This window comes from Danio rerio, chromosome 9 (assembly GCF_052040795.2).
Source record: "Danio rerio strain M-AB ecotype USA chromosome 9, GRCz13ab, whole genome shotgun sequence".
NCBI classification, from domain to species: domain Eukaryota; kingdom Metazoa; phylum Chordata; class Actinopteri; order Cypriniformes; family Danionidae; genus Danio; species Danio rerio.
In genome coordinates this window covers 45,832,501-45,839,648 of record NC_141029.1, presented here as the reverse complement: position 1 = coordinate 45,839,648, position 7,148 = coordinate 45,832,501, and positions in this window count along the sequence as shown.

The window sequence follows — 7,148 nt, the reverse complement described above, 5'->3', positions numbered from 1 at the left end:
AATGTAAAACATTGTCGTGTAAACGTGAAACTTTTTAAAATGCAAAGGAAAAACTTCTGTTTGTTTTGGCTACATCATCATCATTTAAACATTTCCTAAGCTTCACTTGTATTGACCCCCAGATCATTCAACTCCACCAACACTACATAGCATTAAAAAAAAGCTCTTAAATAAACTTGTCGACATACAGTATATCTCATTGATCCAGATGCAATGGAAACATTGTTTGAAGGGTGCGGTGCATCTGACTCAGCCGTTGGATCAGAAGCAGACTCTGGCTTTCTCTTCATCCCTCACTCCTGCCTTCTTTCACAGATCTCATCATCTGATCAGTCACAATATAATTAACACACACGTGTTTCCTTCCCAAAGCCCTTCCTTAGTCACAAAACCAAGACTCTCTCACAACAGTCCTTAACATGAGAACAACCACAATACAATAATCTGCCATCGTCAGCACATTTAACAGCCTGTGCATGAAGGAACCGATGCCTATGAGGTCATCTTCAATAACTGGGTCTGCCGAAATGTTGGCAGTGCTTGTTTTAACCATCAAAGATCAAGACTGGGGGGTTCGAGGGAGGAAGAATGCCAGATGTGGGCCAGAAAGCTGTGATTATGGATCAGATCACTCAGATCCCTGCAGGCTCAACAAAGAGGAAGGGTCAAGAGAGAGACGGACCCTGCGGAGAGAGACTGCGGTAGGACACTGACGGCGTAGAGGACAAACTCAAAGACAAACAGGAAGCTGGAGAGATGCACAGAGAGTGGCCACCCTATTTTAGCTTGCACAAGTGGGCACAAAGCCACAGGGTCAAAAGAGTCCAAATTAAAATCAGAGCACTGGCTCAAATCTTTTAAGCTCTTGCTTTCCAGAATTAGAGGTTGAAGGGCGAATCCTTGAGTTATTTGAAACTTAAGGCTGATTTGACCAAACCGTGGAGGATGAATTCGGTTTGGTGGTTGATCTGGGTTACAAAAATTATATATTGTTTATTTTATACACACTGAACAATGGTAATAGTAATGGTAATGATTTGCTGCTCATATTTTATTGCTATCAAATGTGAAAGAGTTTTTTTATGGGCCTAGTGTGTGTGTTGATCTTCTTAAGCCTGATTTATACTTTCGCCTGGCGCTGCGTCACGGACCTCCACTGACTGCACGCGCACCTCACAAAATGGACAAAGCTTTTATACTTTGCTGTTGAGATATTCTTTAAAACGACAGGGGGCGGTCAAAAGAAACCCACCGTAAAATCAGACGGATAAACAGAGAAGTAAAAAATTTCCAGATGGCTGCTATGTCCTGTCATTTGTGCTCATGAGTAATATTGACTAACATGAACCTCAAAGAGGAAATGTGCTTAAAAAATCATTTAGGACTATAATCAAGTGATATATTTTCCTTAATGATGTGCCAAATGATTTTTCCCCAGTATATGTTATTGTGACTGAATTATGGTGATCAACCAGATCACCAGTCCTTTTTTAGGTCCAAATCATTCAAATGTAATGTAATTTCTGCACTTTTTTATGTTACAGTTTGATTTATATTACTTTACTTATATTTTGAAGGCAATTAAGGTTACAAATCAATCAATCTATCAATCAATCAATCTTTTCAACAGCTTGGTACTGTAAATAAATCACTTTTAGGGTGAATTATTCCTTTAATAAGGTCTGTATTTCCTTCCCTTATTTCTCCATGTACATTTATGCTAATAAAGTGAAAATGACATTTCAAGGTCAAATGAATGTAGTAAAAATGTCAGCGTAAGCTCTCTAAAGCGTACATACAGCACTATCCTGTCCCTTATGAGTTCCTGTGTTGGAGAGGAGACTATTTCCTTCTCATTTTAACTTTGTTCTGTTATTGGGGGCCTCTTCCTGACACACGGCCCTGCTCTCTGGTGCTTTCAGACACACTGCTGCACACAATCCTTGGACCCTGGTCCAACAGTCAATACAGGCTCGGAAATGACAACCTTTTTTTTTAAGGGGAACTGTTTGACATTTGCTTCCGTTAGTGGTTCTGGTGTGTACTGAATATAAAGTGCTTCCTGAAAGTTTTCATTAGTGACCTATTTATTGAGAGTCTACATGTCAACTAAAAAATTCTAAATTTACACGTATACATTTATACATACAGGGGAAAAAAATAAGTATTGGACACGTCAAAAATGTGGGTCTGGTCTATTAAATATGATCTTTATTTTGTATTTCCTATTGGATTTAAGTCAGGTGATTGGCTGGACCATTCTACAGCTTGAGTTTCTTTCTCTGAAAGCCTCTAAGAGTTTCCTTGGTTTCCTTGCTGAAATGTCCACCCTGGATTTATCTTCATCATCCTGCTAATGTAGATGTTGGACTGAAGCAGCTAATATCATTTATGGCGATGGGCAGAGGGTTACTGAAAGACTACTGAGAGATCTCAGCTGCTGTCAGAGGTCGCGTTAACCAAATATGTTCCGTCATTAACAGATTTTTTTCAGCAGTGACGGAAAAATCTGAAGGTTTTCCGTCATATTGACGGATTATGCTGAGGGTGATCTATTGTAATTTGTAGCTAACTGTAATTCCCACTCCTGTCCAGCTGATGGCGATTGTCCTTGTTTTACCTCCTCTTTGTCACCGCTGCGTACAGTTGCAAAAAGTCACAGCAGCTGAGTGTGAGAAGTTTCTTTAAACGTCCAAATAGTTGTGATATTAATTATAAAGGTGAAAAAAAGAGGAAGTGATGCAGTAGACGACGAAGAACAAACAGACAAAAATACGATCCAACCAAGCAGCAGCTAGCAAGGTCAGGTTTATTGTTTTTATATTGATGCTCTTGTGCACTACAAAATAATTTATTCATTTTTAGCATTATTTGTTTCTTGCAATCAATATACGTTTATTATTACGTATTTTATCCTTTTTTTGATAATTTTTGTTATGGGATATGCTGTTTGCATTTTATTCAAAGGTTAAACGCAGTGCCTACACTTTGTGTTTACATTAGAGCCTGCGTTTGCTGTTATATAAATGAAAATGGTATCAATGTAATACCAAAAGGTTTTATATGAAGGTTGTTGGAATATCTAGCCAATTCCATGCGTGTTCAATAAGAAAAGGTCTGGAGAGGTTTTTCTTCAATGTCAAAAATCGTAACAATTTATTAGATACAAATGAATAATTCGATGACAGAGCTCTGGGTTACATTACCCCAATGCAATACAAGAATTACATTCAAGAGGTTCGCAACTAACATACATTTCCTGACTTCAGCATATATACACAACCGATCTTAACAGGTGGAGTTTTGGTGTAACGTCAATTTTCAGTCATTGTTCAGTCCTCCATTGGCCGCACCTTCGACATACTTCCTCTTTTTCTACGAATTCTCTGCACAACAACAAAGCATACATCTTTCTGTGTTCTGTGTTCAGTTTTAACACCTCTCTTCAGACAGGAAGTTTCTGCAGAGCTGAATTTAATTTTGGACCCGCATCCATCTACTTCTGCAAAAATGCTAATTAGTATGCACAGCACTCACCCACAACATTAGAAGTTCAGTTAATATATGACCCTTACATGACCAATACAAATAATTGTTTGATTAAAAGAAAAAGAGACAAAAATAATAAAAAATGATTCGTATTATCCAACAAGGTATATAAAGACTGAGTCGCACCAGCTCCAGGCCGCAACGCCCATTACTTGCGGGCCGATTCTGGCTCGGATGCGGCAGCGTCGGCTCTCGAATGGCCGGCGCATCTGACTCGATTGACACAGGCCGGAACCGGGTAGTGAGTCCACAGGTATCCGACCCGAGTACGGCAGCCGGAGTCTCCGGCAGGCGAGAATCTAGCCGAAACTGGCCCGAGTGTATTTTGCTATCTAGGGTGCGTTGGAGTGCGTTGTGAGCACTATCGGAATCAAAGGGGTTCAGCTGCGCCCCTGGTGCAGAAGGAGCGCGTGGTGTAGTACTTTTTCCCGGTGAAACGAGTGCTTGCAGGATCGGAAAATCCCACATTCAGAGAATCCAAACTTAAAAACGCTGGCTGAAGTGGCGCTAGTAAATCCGATATTTGATCATGAGAAGTCGACTCTCTGAGGCAAAGACAGTCTTCCTAGATGCGTTTGATTACGCACAGGCAAGCACCCAGTTCAGGTCGACGCAGGAGGAAGATATGAGTTAAGGCAGATAAGAGTTTTTGTTCATTTGTCAAATAAATAAATTAATAATTTAGCCTATATGCTCGTCGTGCAACATCATTATTAAAATATGAATGAAAAAAGCGATTAGAAAATATGCAAATTAATTGACGGTCAATAATAGGTTATGACGGAATTTTTACAACCCTCTCCGTCAAAATGATGGACAATGAGAAAGTCTAACGCAACCTCTGATATATATATTTCAACACCCAACAACTTGAAGAAAATGCAGTTTAGTCTTTGGAAAATGTCATTTAAAATCATGCATTACTGTATTTTATATAACTGTATTTTTAAAAGGGGCTCTTAAATGGTGGCTCAGTGGTTAGCAAGATGGTCGCTGGTTCGAGCCTCGGCTGGGTCAGTGTGAAGTTTGCATGTTCCCCCCGTGTTCGCGTGGGTTTCCTCTGGGTGCTTAGGTTTGCCTCACAGTCCAAAGACATGCGGTACAGGTGAATTGAATAAGCTAAATTAGCCTTAGTGTATGTATGTGAAGTTCCCAGTGCTGGGTTGAGGCAGGGCTGAGCCTGGTCAGTACCTGGATGGGAGACGACGTGGGAAAACTAGGTTGCTCAACCTGTGGTCTGCGTGAGTCCTAATGACCCAGTAAAAGTGAAGGGGACACTACACTGTCAGTGGGCGCCGTCTTTCGAATGAGAAGTTAAACCGAGGCCCTGACTCTCTGTGATCATTAAAAATCCCATGGCATTTCTCGTAAAAAGAGCAGGGTTGTAACCCCGGTGTCCTGGCCAAAGTCCCTCTATCGGCCCTTGTGATCATGGCCTTCCAATCATCGCCATCCACTCAATCATCGCTCTCCACTCTGGCAATAGCTGGTGTGTGGTGAGCGCACTGGCGCCGTTGTCCTGTGGCAGCTGTCGCATCATCCAAGTGGATGCTGTACACAGGTGGTGGTGTGGAGAGACCCCCCCCCCCTCATGATTGTGAAACACTTTGACTGTATGGCCATACACAATAAATGCACTATTTAAAATACACATCACCAAAAAAATACACATTGGATAAGTTGGCGGTTCATTCCGCTCTGGCAACCCCTGATTAATAGGGAAATAGAATGAATGAATGAATGAATGTTTAAAAAAAAGTTAATGAAACCACTAGGAATTAGAATCAGTTTAGAACAAGCCGATTCAGAATCATTTAACATGTGTGTCTTTCTCTGATGTCATGCTGTAACAGGGATTTCACCCCTTCCCAAAAAATATTCACTGAAGCAAATCAGCACCAAAGTCCCATTTCCAAAATTCATGGCCATATGTTGGAAATATTTGATATTCGGTTTCTGTCTATCACACCGCTGCCTGACAGATGTGGGCCAAACTGCTGTGTTCCAGAAAAGGAGGTGTTCAGCGTTCACCATGGGAATTCCACGTACACTCAGGATCTCTAATGGGATATATGAGAATTTCGGCAGCGAGCAAAGGAAATCTTTTGTTTCAGGGTTGTACGCTGAAAAACAATGACCCTGCAGCAGACAGGCGGATGTGTTTGTCTTCAGCGAGCGAGGTCTTGCTTTGTTTAAATGAAACTGTCATTTCCTACAGGAGTGAGGCTAAGCGGAGTGTAGGAAGTGAGGGAGGTGACCGACTTCCTGCTGTACGGACACAACAAAACATGGCCAGACTCCTTTGGAGGTGAAGTAGACCATAAGGACCAAAATGCATTTTACAGTACATAAAACAACACCCCAAAATGCTGTCATCATGTATTGGTCATTATAAACTTCATTAAAGATTATTCCCAACCTTTTTGACTTCATATAATTTAGGCTAATTCATTAATTCATTTGTTTTCTTTCGGCTTAGTCCCTTTATTCATCAGAGGTCACCACATTTCTTTTGAAAGCACCAATTTATACAGCATATGTTTTACACAGCGGATGCTCTTCCAGCTGCAAACCAGTACTGGGAAACACCCATACATACTCATTCACACACTATGGCCAATTTAGTCTATTCAAGCACCTGTACCGCATGTCATTGGACTCAAAGGAAACCCATGCCAACATGGAAAGAACATGCAAACTCCACACAGAAATGCCAGCTAACCCAGCTGGGACTTGAACCAGTGACCTTCTTGCTGTGAGGCGACAGTACTAACCTCTGAGCCACTGTGTCACCCATATATATATATATATATATATATATATATATATATATATATATATATATATATATATATTTATATATACAGTGTGACGATACCAAGACTCCAGATTGGATTACAGCAGGGTTTTTCAAAGTCTGAGACAGTGGGCCTCCCTTTTGACACAACTTATACATTGGCGCCCCCCTCCTCCCAAACACGCACGCACGCACACACACACACACACACACACGCACACACGCACACACACACGCACACAAACACACACACACACACACACATATATATATATATAAAGACACAGACAGATGTCAGACGGTTAACTCACTTTTATCATCATTTGCATGAAAGTGCAATTATTTACAGAGTAATAACAAGTATTTTAATATAACGTTTTTAAAACTAGGATGATGGTTCAATATGAATAGAACAGATCCAAGAACTGTCCATCCCAGTCAAAACAGTCGAAGTTTAGTGGGTCTCATGCTGTCATTAGCCAAAATATTTTGACAAACCACACATAAAGGTCGTGGTTCATCAGCTGGTCCTGTCCTCGTAAATCCTAAACTCAAATACTGATCATCATATCGTCGTCTTTTGGGTTTAAGCCCTGAACTTGAAGGCTTTTGTGGTGAGGGGGCGTGGCCGAGAGCCGGGGAACGGAGTGAGGCCACCGCGTATGTGGATACACCTGCGGTGCGCACCTGCCTCAGATCCCACGGAAGGAGCCCTGGATCATAAAAGGAGGAACAAGGGCAGAGGAAGCCGAGAGAGGACCGGACCCGGACATATTTTACTTTTGCTTTCAGTTTGACGGCA